This window comes from Leucopleurus acutus (assembly GCF_964270905.1).
Source record: "Leucopleurus acutus genome assembly, chromosome: 13".
NCBI classification, from domain to species: Eukaryota; Metazoa; Chordata; class Mammalia; order Artiodactyla; family Delphinidae; genus Leucopleurus; species Leucopleurus acutus.
In genome coordinates this window covers 6,393,109-6,411,004 of record NC_139155.1, presented here as the reverse complement: position 1 = coordinate 6,411,004, position 17,896 = coordinate 6,393,109, and positions in this window count along the sequence as shown.

The window sequence follows — 17,896 nt, the reverse complement described above, 5'->3', positions numbered from 1 at the left end:
GTCTGTGGGGATTAAGAGATTCTCTTGCAAAGAGTGCTTGTGCGTTTGATCAATAAGTCATACCAGGACACAAACAAAGCCAACCAGCTCTGTCTGGGTTACCACCTGAAAACAGGGACGGATTAAGGCTGAGTGAACAATGTCAGAATCTATGAGGAACTGATGAGATCAAGAATGAGAATGATGACAACGAATCCCAGGGGATCCTGATAACGGGGATTTCAGATGGTGTTTTAATTCCCTACTATCTAGTAAAGTGGCCTGCATGATGTTTTAATCTCTTTATTGAGGTGTGATTGACATATAAAAGCTGTGCATATTTACTGTGTACAACTTGATGAGTTTGGAGATAATTATAGATCTGTGGTTTTAAGTGGCGCTTAGAATCACATAGCAGATGGATTAGAACCAGAAGATGTGTGAAGAAATTTTACCCAACCCTCTGAGCACCAAGGAGAAGCTGAATCTATGCCAAAAAGAGCACAGCTGGAACTGTGAGATGAGCACAGGGCCTTGGGTCTGTCCACAGAGGCACAGGTAGGGAAGGGCCAGCCAGGCATCACCTGAAACTAGCTTTGGTTGGTTTCTTGCCAATTATGTGTCAATGTGCAGGCTCGCAGCAGAGAAACAGTATTCGCTCAGACTCCAACATACCCAGCTTATATTTTCATTAATATTTCACAAGTAAAAATATAAGTAGATATTTCGACATTCAAAAAAAAACTATTCCAGGGCTTCCCCGGTGGCGCAGTGGTTGAGAGTCCACCTGCCGTTGCAGGGGACGCAGGTTCGTGCCCTGGTCCGGGAAGATCCCGCATGCCGCGGAGCGGCTGGGCCCGTGAGCCATGGCCGCTGAGCCTGCGTGTCCGGAGCCTGTGCTCCGCAACGGGAGAGGCCACAACAGTGAGAGGCCCGCGTTCCGCAAAAAAAAAAAAAAAAAAAAAAAGTGTTGAAGATTTTGAGAAATTGGATCCTCCCGTACATTGCTAGTGGGAATACAAAATGGTACAGCAACTTTGGAAAATAGAAGTTCCTTAAAATGATGATCATAGACTTACCATTATGACTCAGCAAGTTCACTTCTGGGTGCATACTCAAGACAAAATAAAAATATATGCCCATACAACAGCCCGTACACAAGTATTCATAGTAGGTTTACTCCTAGTAGCCAGTAAGTAGAAACAGCCCAATGTCCATCAGCTGAGGAATAGAGAGATGAAAGTACTGATACGTACAACATAGAAGAGCTTTGAAAAGATTATGCTGAGTGAGAGAAGCCAGTCCCAAAGGACCACATAGCGTGTGCTTCCATTTATGTGAACATTCCCTTAACTTCCTTATTTTAACCAAAATCTCTATTTCTCTTGAGAATACAGTTTCTCCATCAATAATCTTAGGTAGAAGTTTTTTTAATTTATTATCATTATTTTCTGAAACAGCTTTTCTACCACTAGGACTCTTTGTCTTTGCCGCTTCTAGATAACCGGACCCGCATCACCCCTAATAACGCCTGGATTGAATTTCCTGTCATCAGCTACACCACCTCCCATTCATCTTTGGTTCAAACATTTATCCCTGATTTCCTCTCTTCCCCCTCACATTTAGTTTGATTAATGAATAGAGTAACTAGCAAAAAGAGTCATATAAAATTCTAATTTCATTAGTTTCTCCATTACCAAGAGGTTTTTTTGGGAGTGGGGGATGGGAAATAGTAGAAGGTGGGTGGCTTTTTCTCCTCAAATAACTGAAGTAGTTGAAGAAAATCATTGTGATGAGCTTAGTACTGGACTAATGTGGGTAACAACACAGAAATCTTGCAGAGTTGACATTTCCAGAATATTTCCTAGGTGCTAGCACTGACATCTGTCTGGCATCAAGGGATTGAAAGTAAGACTATTAACTGCCCATTTCCATCCTACAGAGCATCTTCTGTCCCCCAGACAAGAGCTATGCAAGCCATTGCCATTCTTTCTTAACTGAAAAGGGGCACAGTATTGGCAGGATAATACATACTGAGTTTTTTTTTTTTTTAGGTCTTACTAAATGTCAAGTGCTTTTCTAAGGCTTGAGAATATTATCGAATTTAATCCTCATAACATAGTAATTAGGAAAGTAACCTGATATCCATTTTAAAGCTGAGTTGAGACACAAATTAATTAACTAAGGTAGCAAGTAACCAGTAGAGCTGGGACTTGACCACTGCAAGTTGGTTAGAGAGACCTGCCCTGCTCCGAAATGTGGAGAGCGTGAGATCTGCAGATTCCCAGCTTTACCAAGGGAGAAACTCATCTCTAATAAGCCCAAAGCTACAGAGATCATAGACTATAGTGATGGGAAAGTGTATCACTGAGACTCTGGGAAGGCTGATTTTGTTTCTTATAAATCGCTCCTATTTTACGGGTGGGTTTTCCAGAACTCTCTGATTCCCACATTTATATTTCTGGGATCTGCTAGTAAGGGGTAGATTTATAGAAGTTAGAGGCCAAGGTTGTGCATTGATTCTGATACAGGGAAGTGCTTGTGGTTTTGTGACATCATTGTTCCTGTGGATTGATGGTGAAGAAGGTCACTGTGGGCAGACGCCCAGCTGCCAGCAGTCTCACTGGTGAATAGGAAACCTCACTTCTACCTTTCTGCAAGCTTCTTAGTGAAGCCTTTCAATCATTGGCAGAAATCTGAACATTGCTGGCTGACAAACACATCCTCGGATAAGACTCTCTCTCCCAAGTCAAGCTCACGTCCACTTCCTCTTTGCAAAAGTATAAACCATCCCTGCACACACCACAGAAGCATTTTTGAGGGATGCTGTGATGGCCTGGCTACCAAACCAATCATTATCCGGGTGGAAGGATAATTGGGTTCTTTCACAGGTGTCAAGAGTAGACGTCATTAAGCCATTTCAGTCCAAAAGTCTGTACAGTTGGTTAGTTAGGTTCTGAGTAGTTCCTTTATCTTGGGTCTGTCCACTGACACACCACTGGCTAGCAAACAGCCAAAGCGAGTCCTAGTTGAACTTGGCTGGATTTTCCCATCTCCTTGCACCTTGCGCCTCCCCTCCCCCTGTGCCTACATGAACTGGCCTCCAAACCTGTGCTCCTCTCCCACTTCTAGCTGTGCCCTTTCTTTGGGCATAGAGTCAGTTGCTCCACCTTGGTCCTCAGATGGCTGGTAGTTTTTCCATTTTCCTCCTGATTTAGAGGAAAGAGAAGAGGGGAAATGGGTCCACTTGAAGGACTGAGTGTGAAAAGTGTTAGTAACACAAGTTGCCAATACGATGTAATTGGGCCAAATAAATTATCTGCTTATAATAAAATTATTACTTTTTGTTTAGACTGTTTGCATGTTCGGTTAAAGAAATCTTCCTTGTTCTTTGGCATCACACAAAGCCCAAACTGAAGTTAAAACCCATTGAAGGACATCAATATTAGATTTAGAAATTTAGAAATGTTCTGAGCTGACAGTAAATATCACCTTCAGCTTCCTATTACAAAAGGATTGATAAAACCGTACATATTATAAATAATTACTTATAATTAAAAGACAAAAATGAATTCAGATGATTTTCCTTTTGAAGCAGTATGCTGGATAAATGGTTTACTGGTAAATAAATAGACAATTCATATTCCTTCATTCCAGAAAGGTGACTTTTTTTCAAGTTGATTACTGATTTGAATACCACATATCTACAGAAAGTGCACAAATTACAACAAATAATGCCCAGGGATTGTTCTAAATATTCTTCAAGTTATGCAAAATCATATCAACCTTTTGCAGTAATGTCAAGTTTATGCTGATTTACAGGTACTACAGAGGAGTTTATTAGATTTTATAAATGGCACTCACAGAAGTTATATACTATTCTTAAAGAACAATACATATTTTCTTCTGCAATAAATGCAAAATTTACTCTATGCTTAAAAAAATAAAACCTCATAACAGAATTTAATTTAGGACTGTGACTGTTTTCTTCACACATTTCCTTCTGCGTATTATTATTATTATTATTTTATTTATTTTTTTTTTTTTTTGCGGTACGCGGGCCTCTCACCGTTGTGGCCTCTCCTGTTGCGGAGCACAGGCTCCGGACGCGCAGGCTTAGCTGCCATGGCTCACGGGCCCAGCCGCTCCGCGGCATGTGGGATCTTTCCGGACCGGGGCACGAACCCGTGTCCCCTGCATCGGCAGGTGGACTCTCAACCACTGCGCCACAAGGGAAGCCCTGCATATTATTATTTTTAACTTAAGTCCTAAACATGAAATAATGTGGCCTATTTTTAAAATATTTAATATTACATTGTGGGCTAATTACTTAGTAATAAAGACTGACAGAATTCCTTGGAGGAGTATTTAATTACATTGGTTTGATTGCCAAAGAAACGGCTCCACAAGTAAAGTCACTCTATTGGTAAATGCTATGTAAACTTACCACAAAGAAAGTAGCAAGCAAAAGGCTATTTTCATTGTTACATCAATGTGTGTGAACAAAAGACCTTTACAGTTGTCCCTCCAATAAACTTAAAAGAAAGTTAGTGACTTGTATTTTGTTCTTTTGATATTGACAGCGCCTCTGAAGTATAAAGCCCAGAGTTAAAGCGATTAGTTCCATCAAATAAAAAAAGAAAGGATGAAACAAAGGTAAATTGTTCTTTGAAGGAATTTGTCCCTAGTTTCCTGTACTTTACTTTCTATTAAATCAAGATGGACAAATCTTTCTGAAGACTGTGTCTTCATGTGTTACTACTTCAATACTTTAGCTATTGGATGTGACATTAAGTGGAGTGGTTTCAGTACATATTGCAAGAAATATAGTCTTGTGTTTTAAAAAGGTATACCTTATATTACCTAAAATCTCAAAAAAATGCTCAGAGGCATGGTACCCATATAACCTGTGAGGGGAGCTAAGTGTTGATCAACAAGATATTTATTTGTGATACATTTACAACATGATTAGAAGATTCTACATTTCTAACTAATTTATAGGAATCCTTAAGTAGCCCCAAACCTGTAAATTAACTTGACTTAAGAATGTAACAAAGTCTGTATCTATCATTATGAATTGCCATGAAAAAAATGAGCAAAGCTCGTTGGCCAATGAATCAGCACTTCATCAGTAATAATCATTCTAATTCTTGGACTTTCCTGAGGCAAATCTAGGAAGGAGGTGAGGTGGGTCCAGGAAATTCTCGCTTCGGGAGATCTCCAACCTTATCTGTTGTACCAGGACTCCTCTGAGAATAAGGAGAAGCCTGTGTAACAGAAAGAGACTGATGTGAGCCCTGACTATTTCAGAGGGGCTCCACCTCTCTTCTGCATGAGATGTCCCAAAGGCTTTATCCCAGAAACAGCCAGAGCAATGGTGAGGTGCTTTGAGGCAATGGAAACCACTAATATCCTGCTCCCACCTCAGCTGGTATTAAAGACCTCAGGACGAAGCCAGAGTAAAATTGAATTTCAGACTGAAAGAGGGGAGAAAATTTTACGTTCTCAGACTGGCCATTATATTTGGTTCCCTGTATAATTTTAATAATTCCGGTCAGCAACCGTGTAATAGGGTACTAGAAATGTTCATTCAACAGCTTCTATAAATAAATCTACACCTTCTCCCACTCTGTGCCCACAAATCTGAATCCTCAGCATCTGCTGAGCTCTTACAATGAAAAGTCTCTGGGCTCAGGAATTGTAGAAAGTGAACTTTTCTGAATTTACAGAATCACGAAAGGCTTTAAGTTAGAACTATCAGTAGAAAGACCAAGGGTTAAGAACTTTTAAGATTCTGGAAACCACGAATTGCCTGAACCCACCTCCACACAGTGAGAAATTAGTAGGACACTAAGTTTTCCTTTTCAGTCTTTTTTAGTGAAAACTTTACTTAGTATATTTTGGTGCCGTTAACATTTGCCTGCAAAAACTGAAAAGGCAATGATGTGTTATTTTTGAAAAATGTTTTTGTGGGTGACCCTGAGAACACCTGTTACAAACTCGAAGGGGAGGCTTCTCACACAAAACAAAATGAAACAAACAGAAGGTAGAATTGGCTTATCCAGATAACCAAGGACTAAAATGAATGATCATGCTATATCATTTTCTATTAAAATTTAAGATTCTGGATTTTGTTTATATCATTCTTGTATATTCTATAGGTTTGGACAAAGTATAATGACATGTTTCCACCATTATAGTATGATACAGAGTAATTTTACTGCCTTAAATCTCCTCTGTGGGGCTTCCCTGGTGGCGCAGTGGCTGGGAGTCCGCCTGCCGATGCAGCGGACACGGGTTCGTGCCCGGTCCGGGAGGATCCCACATGCCGCGGAGCGGCTGGGCCCGTGAGCCATGACCGCTGAGCCTGCGCGTCCGGAGCCTGTGCTCCGCAACGGGAGAGGCCCCAACAGTGAGAGGTCCGCGTACCGCAAAAAAAAAAAAAAAAAAAGAGTTCCTGCGGTTCCACATCCTCACCAGCATTTGTTGTAGGCAGTGTTCTGTTGGCCATTCTCATAGGTGTGTAGTGGCACCTCATTGTGTTTTTAATTTGCTTCTCTGATGACATATGATGTGTTGCATATTTTCATATGCTTGTTTGCTGTCTGTTTCTCTTCTTTGGTAAGAGGTCTGGTAAGGTCTTTGTCCCATTTTTTAATAGACTTGTCTGTCTTCCTATCTTTGAATTTTAAAGAGTCATTTCTGTGCTTTGGAAAATAGTCTCTTATCTGATGTATCTATTTTCTCCCAGTCTGTGGCTTGTCTTTCATTGTATTAGCAATGTCTTTTGCATTGCAGAATTTTTTTTTTAATTTTAATGAAATCCAGCTTATAAGTTTTTCTTTCCTGGATCACACATTTGGTGTTGTATCTAAAAAGTCATCACCAAACCCAAAACTATTTTATTTCCAAAGAGTCAGCATTTAGTTTTACTATCAGTTCTATTTTTAATTTATGGATTTTAGCTGTCATTGTTATCAATTACCTCCGTTTTTCCGTTTAACACTATTTTCATTTTTCTATTTCTTAAACCTTGTATTCATTTTAAATGCTTTTATGTAATAAAATTGTTTTCTAAATAATAAAATATCGTTGAAATCACATTTCATAGGCATTACAAAGTGTGTTCTCATTTTGGTAATTTCCAACCTTTTTATAAGATTCTTTTTCTCCTTAATTCAGAAATGGTTAAAACATTTAGTTGTTGCTATTATTGTTAATTTTTAACTGTATTTCATTGTGGCTACAGAATGCAGGTTTAAAGAACTCTATTTTTTGGAAGTTTCACTGTGGCTAATTACATTTTGTTACATAAATTAATTTTATGATCATATCATTTGACCTGATAATTCAACTTATAGGAGTGTGATATTTTTCTGAGAAAATAAAATATTTGTGTACAAGTAAGTTTATCACCACTTTACTCATAAAAGAGAAAATTTGCAATCAATCAGATTATCATAGTATCCATAAAAGTGACAATACGGAGACAACTATTAACAAATGTGCTTGAAAGTCAGGGATCTGAGAATTCTCAAGGATCAAGGAAATACGAGTGGAAAAGTATAGCAAGCAACGTATTCTTTAAATATAGAGAATGATTTACACGTGCACACAAAAGACTGATTTGTATATACCAAAAAACTAATGATAATTGTTTTGTATAATATGCTGGGTGTTGTGTGTCTTACCTTACTATTTGGGTTATGGGCAAATATCTTGGGCTAACAGATATTTCAAAAATTATATAGTGTAAGACCCATCCACTGAACCACAAAAATCCAGATACCAAACTTACTTATTCAGCCAAGGTCTATAAGCAGAGTTTTCTCACCCCCAGACTTAGATATCCCATGCAACACCCAAATTTTAAAGACTTTAAGGGAATTCCTAGTCAACACTGTTAGAAATCAAATCTAATCAGGGAAAGGCTACTTAGAATAATACTGATAGTAAATGTCATTCAGTATTGTCAGTTTAAAAGACTCACTTCAATATTAGGTGCCTTTGACCCAAATGAGACAAAAAAATAGTCGATGGGCAAAGAGAAGGCTTGCAGTGGGGACGCTACTCTTAGTGGCATCGTTGAAGGTGTCTTAGCTCACTGCTACGAGCTGTGGTTTTTAATGTGCCTTTGTTGGGAAATGATCAGACACAGAGAGCAAATACCAGAATTTATTCACGGATTATTGTGGGGTTTTCAAGCATGCAAACAAAAGAGGAGTTCGTATGCGATCTCTACATTTCCCAGAATATTAGGTCCATGTCCTTGAGGAGGAAACTGAGGATGTTTCAGGGAGCTTTGGTATGAAAAGAAAATGTCTTAAAAGAGATTGTGTTAAAGTTAATCTAAATGGAGGGAAAACATATTTGACATGTCTCTAGCATATCAGAGACTATCATTCCAAGTTTGAAATATATTAATAACATATTTTTCAGTGATTTTTCTATTATATTTTAAAACTTTTGTGGCATTTGACACTACATGTATAGATGTGCATATTGTCTCTAAGCAATAGATTTAAGCCTATAACATTGAATTTTGTAGGTCAAAAAAAGGTCAAGTGTCAGCAATTTCACATGATTAACATAATAAACGTGAGAGAAGCTCTATCTTATACAAGACGGATCTTATGTACGTAGGAAAGTGTCTGAGGAAAGGAGCTTCCCTCCTACAAATGCCCCTAGAAATTGCCTTAAAGCCCAGTGTTAGTAAACAGTCATGATCACCACCAAGACTGACCCCAGTCCACAGCCATGTTCTACTTCCACAGAAGGATGCTGAGCTGACATGGCGGCATGATTGTGACCCAGTCTCTCTTAGTAGCACGGAAGCCTCCCATGGCACCGCAGGCCGAATGCACCAGGTCAGGACCGGAGGGAAGGCTCTGCCCCTTTATGGTGCTGTCACATCCCAGCGCTGATCCCATCAGGAGAGGGTCTCATGCTTCTTTACTCAAGCAGTTCACATTCCCCACAGGCTGAGAGGTGGGGTCCCTTCCCCAGAATCGAGTGTCCTGCCTGCTAGGTCTCTGAATGGTCCCAGAATGAATGGATGCCTGGGGTCAGAGTGCACCTTCTTGCTAGTAATCTTCAATCCGATGGTTTAAAAGCTGCCTTGGTAGGTGGATGCATGTTGTCTGCCCTTGTATGTTTGTACAGGCCCTACGCTCTGCACTGACTAGACTTTTCTTAGTGACCTTAGGTACCAAGAAATATACCAGGAGTGGGATCTGAGAGCTGTTGGTGGTGACGTCAAGCATGCTGTATGCTTTCTGCAACCAAGATGCTTCCAGTCTATCTGGGGAGAAAAAAAACCCATAAACATTCAAATTGAAAACAGTAAAACCACAAGTGATGCCAGAGAGAAGAAGGTCACGATTTGAAAGCTATAGAAAAACGTGTGCTTAAGGGTTAAGGAGAAGAAATCTTAGAAGAAACAGAATGGCTTCAGCAAGAAGAAATTTGGCCTAGTTGGTTATTTCCAGATGAAGAAGAAAATAGTGTCACAGGAGGCACAAGGATAAGAAAGAAGAAGGATATAGTCAAAGCACAGGGATTAAAGACATTTGTTTGGAGTGCATGTTCACAAGGAAGAATAGTGCAGGATATCAGAATATACGCACATGAACTTCTAGGAACAATGTCCGCTCCAGTCCGTCACTTCTCTGCTGGAACCTGTGTCTTGACATTACAGAGAAAGAAGACACTGATGAGGAGAGACCGAAGGGCCTTGAGGAGTCTGCCCCCGTTATACGTCTTCCCAGGAAACTCTTTTTCGCTCCCCATATCTGCTGGGGCACCTACATTTATTCTTTGGGCAGAAACAAAGGCACAGACTCCTTCAGTTGGAGACTGGCCCACCCGAACGTGGTCAGGCCAGCATTCCTTCAATTTCTAGAGCATTCTCCTTCCTTCTCCTGATGAGTCATCCATCAGGAGAAACAGGAGTAGGGAGAGTTAGGGAGATGAGTACATAGGGAAGAGACCTCTTTCCTGAAGCAGGACTTTGGCTTCTGGGGGTCTCCTTACAGCATGTTTTGACAGCAGGAAATTAACAGCAGAATAACCTCCTGCCAATGAGTTTCACTTGAAAACTCAAAAGTCGCACATAATGGTAAAAGACACTGAAATTATTCTACTCTTTATATTTTGCTCTTTTTACCCAAGTTCGTCTATTTTTTTTTTCACATTTGTTCCATGAATCTGGAAGGAAACAAAATTTTGTGGTTTTTTTCTCCTGCATTATGAATCCCCTGCAATTTATTTAATTAAAGATTGGATTTCATATTAGCAAGTTTGTATTGATGTTTAGACGTCTTAGTTTGACTGTTATTGAATGTTAATGACCGAGCCATTTGGGGGTGGCTCCCTTTCAAGGGAGGCATTTATGTCCTATCTAGTTATTCTACAGGAGCGATTCTCAGCCTTGGCTTTACATCAAATTCCACACAGCTTTTAACAGTCCCAAAGCCCAGGGATGGCTCCGAATCAGAAGCTTTGGGAGAGGCATTCAGGCAGGGGTAGTTTTCAAAGCTGTCCACATCTAAAATGCAGCCAAAACAGAGAGCCACTGGTCTACACCAATTTTTCCAAATCTGTATTGGCTAAACTTCTTATACCTGAAATGCAATCCACATTTCTCCCTTGGCACCAGGACGCACGACTGACATTTTAGAAGGTATTCATGTGAATCACAAACTAATATGCCATCAATTTGTCATGAGACTGCATAGAAATTACTCCAAACTGAACCTGACAGACGCCTTACTCTGCTAATACTTAGTAAAATGCATTGACATTAAAAAAAATTGAACAAAATGTATTTTTACTATATTGTCTTCTGTAAAGCAGAGATGATGTCTGTGCTACGGTGTGGGAAATGAAAACACTAACTGTACGTAACATTTTTGAACGTTAAAATACTGTGAAACGAGGCGTGGTTCTGTAGACAGAACACTAAGTGCATGAACCTTCCAGAACATTCTGTTTCCAAATCACCAGAGTAAGCAAGCAAACAAAATTTGTCATTAAGATAATAGATCTATGGAAACACTTAGAACTGTAAAAAGAATATGGTTCAGCTTATTCAGTTTGGTAATGTACATATCACTTTTTTTTTTTCCCGTACGCGGGCCTCTCACTGTTGTGGCCTCTCCCGTTGCGGAGCACAGGCTCCGGATGCGCAGGCTCAGCGGCCATGGCTCACGGGCCCAGCCGCTCCGCGGCATGTGGGATCTTCCCGGACCGGGCACGAACCCGTGTCTCCTGCATCGGCAGGCGGACTCTCTCTCAACCACTGCGCCACCAGGGAAGCCCCATATCACTTATTTTTGCCAATGCAAAGTAACTTAGGTAGTTCTATCCCATTTTAAATTTATAGTAAGTCATTTATAAATATGAAATTATAAATTTAGGAATCAGGGCAAAAGGACATATTTAGAGGTAAATACATCTTTCTTTTGATAAACAAATATGCGAGGTAGAAAACCTAGGGGCTGAGCACCCCTTGTGGAGGTTGACGCCAGTGGAAATCCAGAGTCATCCACTTACCGATTTTGGGAAATTGGGCAAGTGACTCCATGTCTCAGCGCCTTGGTCTTCTTATCCACGAAATGGGAATAATAATAGCACCTGCCTCTATATGTCTTTCAAGCATTGAACAGAATAGTGTGTGTGAAGTTCTTGAAAGAGCACATAGCAATTACATAGCCACCAAATAATATTATTTAATATGTTTGCCATCCAATCTGATGTTCTTTTTTGGGAGGGACACTTTTTGGAGTTAGTATCTACTTATGTCAATTTCCTTTGGTTAAAAGGCCACCAATTAATTTTGCAAATGTAGCTGATGACATTTGCTTAAAATAGACAAACTTTATCATAAGATTTTTAAAAATTTAAATTAATGAACCTTAAATATATCATTACTCCAAAGAAGAATCAGTATATCCTAGTGGTTTTGCTTATGTAATTTAATCAGACAGCCTCAGCTAGAATTCTGATAGCACCATAATACTTAGTTTTGTCAACTACGAATTTTTCAACTATAAGACTAGATTAATAAGAGCCTGTACTTCCTCATGTTGTAAGGATTAAATAAGATACTTCTTGTAAAGCACTGAGAATACCATCTTCATATATAAAATTAAAAATTAATGTTTTATTATTACCAGCATTCTAAATAATGAATGAGTCAAGATGTCAGTTTTTGTTGTTGTTTTGTTTTATGCTGTTTTACAATGGATTGAAAGTATTCACTGGCATATTGTTTCATAAACTTGACCTTACATATACCAAAAAATTCCCGGATGCAAACATCATCAGTGGACATCACTTTTATGTTGGTTAGAGAACCTTTGCTTCAAGTAATTAGGAATCTCACTTCAACTTGCTTATGCAAGAAGGAAATGTGTTATAAGTAGAAGTCCACAGGTAGGGACTGCTTCAGGGCAGGACACTTCAGGGACTCTGATTTCATAAGGAGCCAAGTTTTCTCCACCTCTCAGCTCAAATCTCCTGGAGGTAGTTCCATGAAAATCAACCTCAAAAAGACTAAGATTCTCTTTACATATAATTCGTGAGTAATACTCACATACAAATATTTTGAGTATGTGCTGATTCTATGCAAGGAATAAGGTTTGATTCATTTGAAAGAATTCTAATGATTTTAAGGCTAAAATATTTGTTCTATATGTTTGTTGACATAATTTGAAGCACAAAACTTTTTTCCCTAAATCTTTATAAAATGAGGGTCTGAGGTGCTTTAAACATATCAATAGAATCACATCACATATATCTGCAAAACACAAAACTGTCTATAAGTGAGTTTTCATTTTTGCAATAAACTTTTGAAATATTTTCCAAATGTGTTCTTTGGAATCTATAGAGTTATTTCAGAAAAGCTAGTCTGATTCCCTGATTTCAATACTTACATAGCAGTAAGTGATAGGCATTTTTCTTGGTACTTTATATCTGCTAGCATTTAATCCCATAACAAACTTGTGAGTGTTATTAATATCCCAATTTTGTCAATAAAGAGAATGAAACAGAGGAGTTTAAATACCCTGCATAGGAAAGTACGTATGGGTTTGATCCCAGATAACCCAGCCCAGAGTACATGCTTATCATGTACCTAACTGTCCTTTAGCAAGACGAATCTGTTACATTTCCGTGATGAAATTGTTCCAACAGCACACAGCTTTTAATGAAATGAAAAAGACCCTAACTTTGATTTATTATTGAACCGTACTGATGGTCCATTTCTGAAAGCTGATGAAAAACCAAGGGGGGAAAGTGGCGGTGGGTGGTGGTGGGATGAATTGGGAGATTGGGATTGACATATATACACTAATATGTATAAAATAGATAACTAATAAGGACTGCTGTATAAAAAAATAAATAAAATCAAAATCAAAAGTTCAAAAAAAAAAAAAAGAAAGAAAGGAAAACACACCACAGCTGTAATTATTAAGAGGAGAAAAAGGATGCTATCATGATCTTTGGGATGTGAAAGTATTTTTTCACATCACATGAAGTATTTTTTCCATTTGATAGGTAATTAGGATACATTTAATACAGGTATGGCACCAATTTTCTTTGTAACGTATAATTAATACCTTGAATCATTTTTCTTACATTGAATAAGTAAAGCTTTATTTTAGATCAAAAAGTGCTTTAAGAAGCAAGTACAGGGCTTCCCTGGTGGCACAGTGGTTGAGAGTCCGCCTGCCGATGCAGGGGACACGGGTTCGTGCCCCGGTCCGGGAAGATCCCACATGCCGCGGAGCGGCTGGGTCCGTGAGCCATGGCCGCTGAGCCTGCGCGTCCGGAGCCTGTGCTCCGCAACGGGAGAGGCCACAGCAGTGAGAGGCCCGCGTACCGCAAAAAAAAAAAAAACAAAGAAGCAAGTGCACGGAGTAGAGAGAAAGGACAGGTATAGGTATTAGTCTGGGATTCGTGTGCATTTTAACAAGAATGCAGATGACACAAGTCCTGCTGCTCTGGGAATTAGACCTTGGGAGCCACGGTATCCCGTGGCAACAGATGAGCACAGGAATCTCGGTGACCTCACAGAAACCCTGGCTTATTTCTCACTCATGTAAATTCAGTACATGTCAGGAGGGGCTCGTCATGTGGAACTGCTCCCTGGTGTATGTGGCTTCTAAGGTCATGGTGTGGTGCCTGGAGTGCGGGGGGTCCTGTGAGGGAGATGATTTTATGGGCCAGGCTTTGGGGGCTTGGACCATTTCCACCCACATCTCGTTGACCGGAATCTAGTCATGGCCCAAGCTAACAAGGGACAGTGGGAAATGTGATCCTCCTATGCACTTCGGAGTAGGTACATGGATGCAGTTTGGTGGATACCGCATGGTGTTGGTCTCAAGATTATCCATCCGTCAGATCAGCCACAGAGGCTGAAACAGCCATCACTCAGTGATGGAGCTCAGTGATAATTGTCATTGTCAGGCCACCCTCACCTTTAGAGGAGCTTATGAAAAGGCTGCAGATTGCAGAGTTTTATGCTCTTCTCTGTAAATAGCACAGCACTTCTATATAATAGGTGCTCGGTAATTGTGGATGAATACACTATATATTAGCCAATCATTAAGACCAAAAAGCTTACTATTTTTAATCCTGTGCCATAGATACCGTCTGTCAACTTATAATAGCTAACGCTTATTTTATATTTACAACCCACTGCTGAGCAATTTTCATGTATAATCTCATTTAATTTTTATAACATCTGTGTAGAATAAGTTCATATTCTTGTAACTAAGATTTGTGAAGCCTGGACTGAAAATCCCTCTTGTTGGTAAAAAGTCCAGGAACATACAGGCAGGAAATGTCAAGCAAAAGAGCTATTGTTTCTAGGCAGAGTTAATTAATAAACTAATTAACGTACATCCTGTCAAGGTTCTCAACTTGCTAATGAGTTAGTATATTGCATACGTAGATACAGTGCATGTTTCTCTTGATTTAACTTCTCCACCAGAAGCTGATGCTTAAGGCAGCCTTGAGCATCTCATAGAGATCACTGCTTATTCTCTCACACATAGTAGAAAATACATCTTAGGAAATAATTTACTTAGAACAAAACGTTTAAAAATCCTGAATAAATGGTGTGTCGTTTAATTTTTAATAAGTGGAGCATACGGTGACTAATATGTCAAAGAGCACTAGTTATTGCCAGCAGTAACTGAGAAATCTGTAGTTGGTGGTGCCCAGTAGGAACATTGCAAAAGCACAGACACGCATAGCAAACTTCTGGTACCATCGCTTACCTTCCTCTTGATTTTATACACAGACATCTTCTGTTACTCCTCCTTCCATTTCTACACACCTGCATCAACACATACACACACACACCCCACACACATCTGTGGACAGAAATATAAATAGAATTAGAATATAGCAATTTCTATTTTCAAGATCAGAAATGTGAAAGATAATTACTTCCTCTCCCATGTACATTAGTAGTAGTCATGCAGTTATTAAGAATAAATATGCATTTATCTTGGTTTCAAACATGAGAGCTTTACTGACTATATTTAATTGACAGCAAAAAGCATATTTTTGTCCTTTTATTGCATGTATCCTACATGTATTATGCCTCAAAATACACATGTATTTTTCTGGTAACGCAGTTAGGTGATCCAGGGAACTCAGTAGTGGATACCTCCATCCACATGCAACAGAACCATATTAGTTTATTAGTTTAGTTATGTATCTCATTTTATTTACAAGAAAGTTTGGCTGAATTGTGGGTATAACCAAAAAAAAGTTTTGTTCTCAAATTTCAGTCGCAAACTCTGTAAACTTATTTACTGGTTTACATTTGTGTCTGGTACTCTATGATTGCAGATACGTTTGTTCTTCCCATCCATTATTATTCTAGGAAAAGAAAGTAATAGTGGCTGTGGTCCTGAGATCAATGCTGTGAAATGAAAAGGGATTACTGTTTTTTTATTTCTTTAGAGTAAAGAGAGTATATTAAAAGATTTCCAAATTCTTTTACTGTACCTCATGATGTGGACATAACTGGAGGATCAGGCACCTAAGTTCAGTTGGCCCACAATGCAGAGTCATACGCATGCGTACACAGGCTGCTTCCGGGGCACCGTGTTTCTGTAATTATTCAAGTTGAAAGGAGCTGACTACCAAGACACACTGGACACCAGACACACTTAGAAACCAAAAAGGTGCCGAGGAGACGGTCACTAACAAAGATGGGGGGCTTCACTCGGCAGAGTCTCTAGATGTTAAATAAATTGTGGGCAGGGAATCTTCCACTCATCCAGTGCATAGGAGTTGTGATGTGATTTATGACAGGGTCTAGTCTTAAGAAATACTGTACATCAAATGCAATCTTAACCTATTTTGAGACATACCACATTTCAGACTTTGAAAAAAACCTACCAACTTGAAATTAGTTTCTGAGGATTTCCAAACATCAAGGACAATTTAAATTCCATGATCATAAGGTATTGCTTTCGATACTTTTATTCATAGACATTAAGAGTGTATGTACTGGTGACAACATCCCTGGATTTCTATTCTATGTCTTACAATTCCTTGATGGCTTTGGGTATGTTATTAAGTGAGTCTGTGGAACTATTATGTGAAAAAGGGTGTTATGGGCTGAACGGTGTTCCTTCAAAGTTCATACACGGAAGTTCTAATTCCCCAGCACCTCAGAATGTGACTTTAGTCAGAGAAAGAGACTTTAAAGAGGTAATTAAGGTTGAATGAGGTAATAGGGTTGGGCCCTAATCCAGTATGACTGGTGTCCTTAGAAGAAGAGAAGAGAAGAGAGAGAAGGTAGGTTGGGGCAGGGGTGGAGAAAGAGAGAGACTTTAATGAATTTGGCTCATTCGACTGTGGCAAGTTGGGAGACTGGAAATTCAGGAAAGAGTTGATATTACAGTCTTGAGTCTGAAATCTGCAGGGCAGGCTGGCAGGCTGGAAATTCAGTCAGGATTTCTAGGTTGCAGACTTCAGGCAAATTTTGCTTCTTCTTTGGGAAACCTCAGTCTTTGCTCTTCAGGTCCTCAACTGACTGAACAAGGCCCACCCACGTAGGAGGTGATTGGCTTCCCTTGAAACCAACTGATGGTGTTACAGTCAGTTAATGGTAAATGTTCTCTTATTGAAACGATAATTAATTACAAGCACAGTGGACAGAATGCCGCTCTCCTACTCCAAAGACAGCTGACTCTGGGCCTCCAAGGGGTTTAGATTACAACATAAAAGCACTTGATTGGAAAATCAGAGCCACCCGTGAAGCTGCGAGGCAACACTCTAGGCTCATCTTGAAGAAGTACTGCAATGCTAGTACTGTCTAAATTATGAGATTATCTAAGGAAGACAGACATTGTGTGTTGAAACATCCTTTGTCTTAGGCAGGTGTTCTCCTGGGCCGTTGTTTACCCCTCTTATAAAAACCCACAATGCCAGGAAAAATTACTTGCCCGGCTCCAAGTGTGAAGAAGACAATACAGCATGCAATTGGATGACACAAGCTAAGATCAGGGGCGTATTCATTCTTCCAGTAACCAGCAAACTGTTTGGAGAAGTGATTAGTAGGGGGCTGACTAACCCAACAGGAATGAAATTCGCCTAGCCTCTTGAGTTAATGGAGTAGGCTGTATAATGAGATAAGGATTCAGAGCGATAATTCGGAGGCCCGGTTTGGTGAATTTCTGTCCATTGTCTTTGGTTCTTCTATTTGAGAACATCATTAAAAACACAGAGAAGGAGACTTGCCTGGTGGCACAGTGGTTAAGAATCCGCCTGCCAATGCAGGGGACATGGGTTCGAGCCCTGGTCCGGGAAGATCCCACATGCCATGGAGCAACTAAACCTGTGCACCGTAACTACTGAGCCTGTGCTCAGTATTTCTCCTAGACTCTTAGGT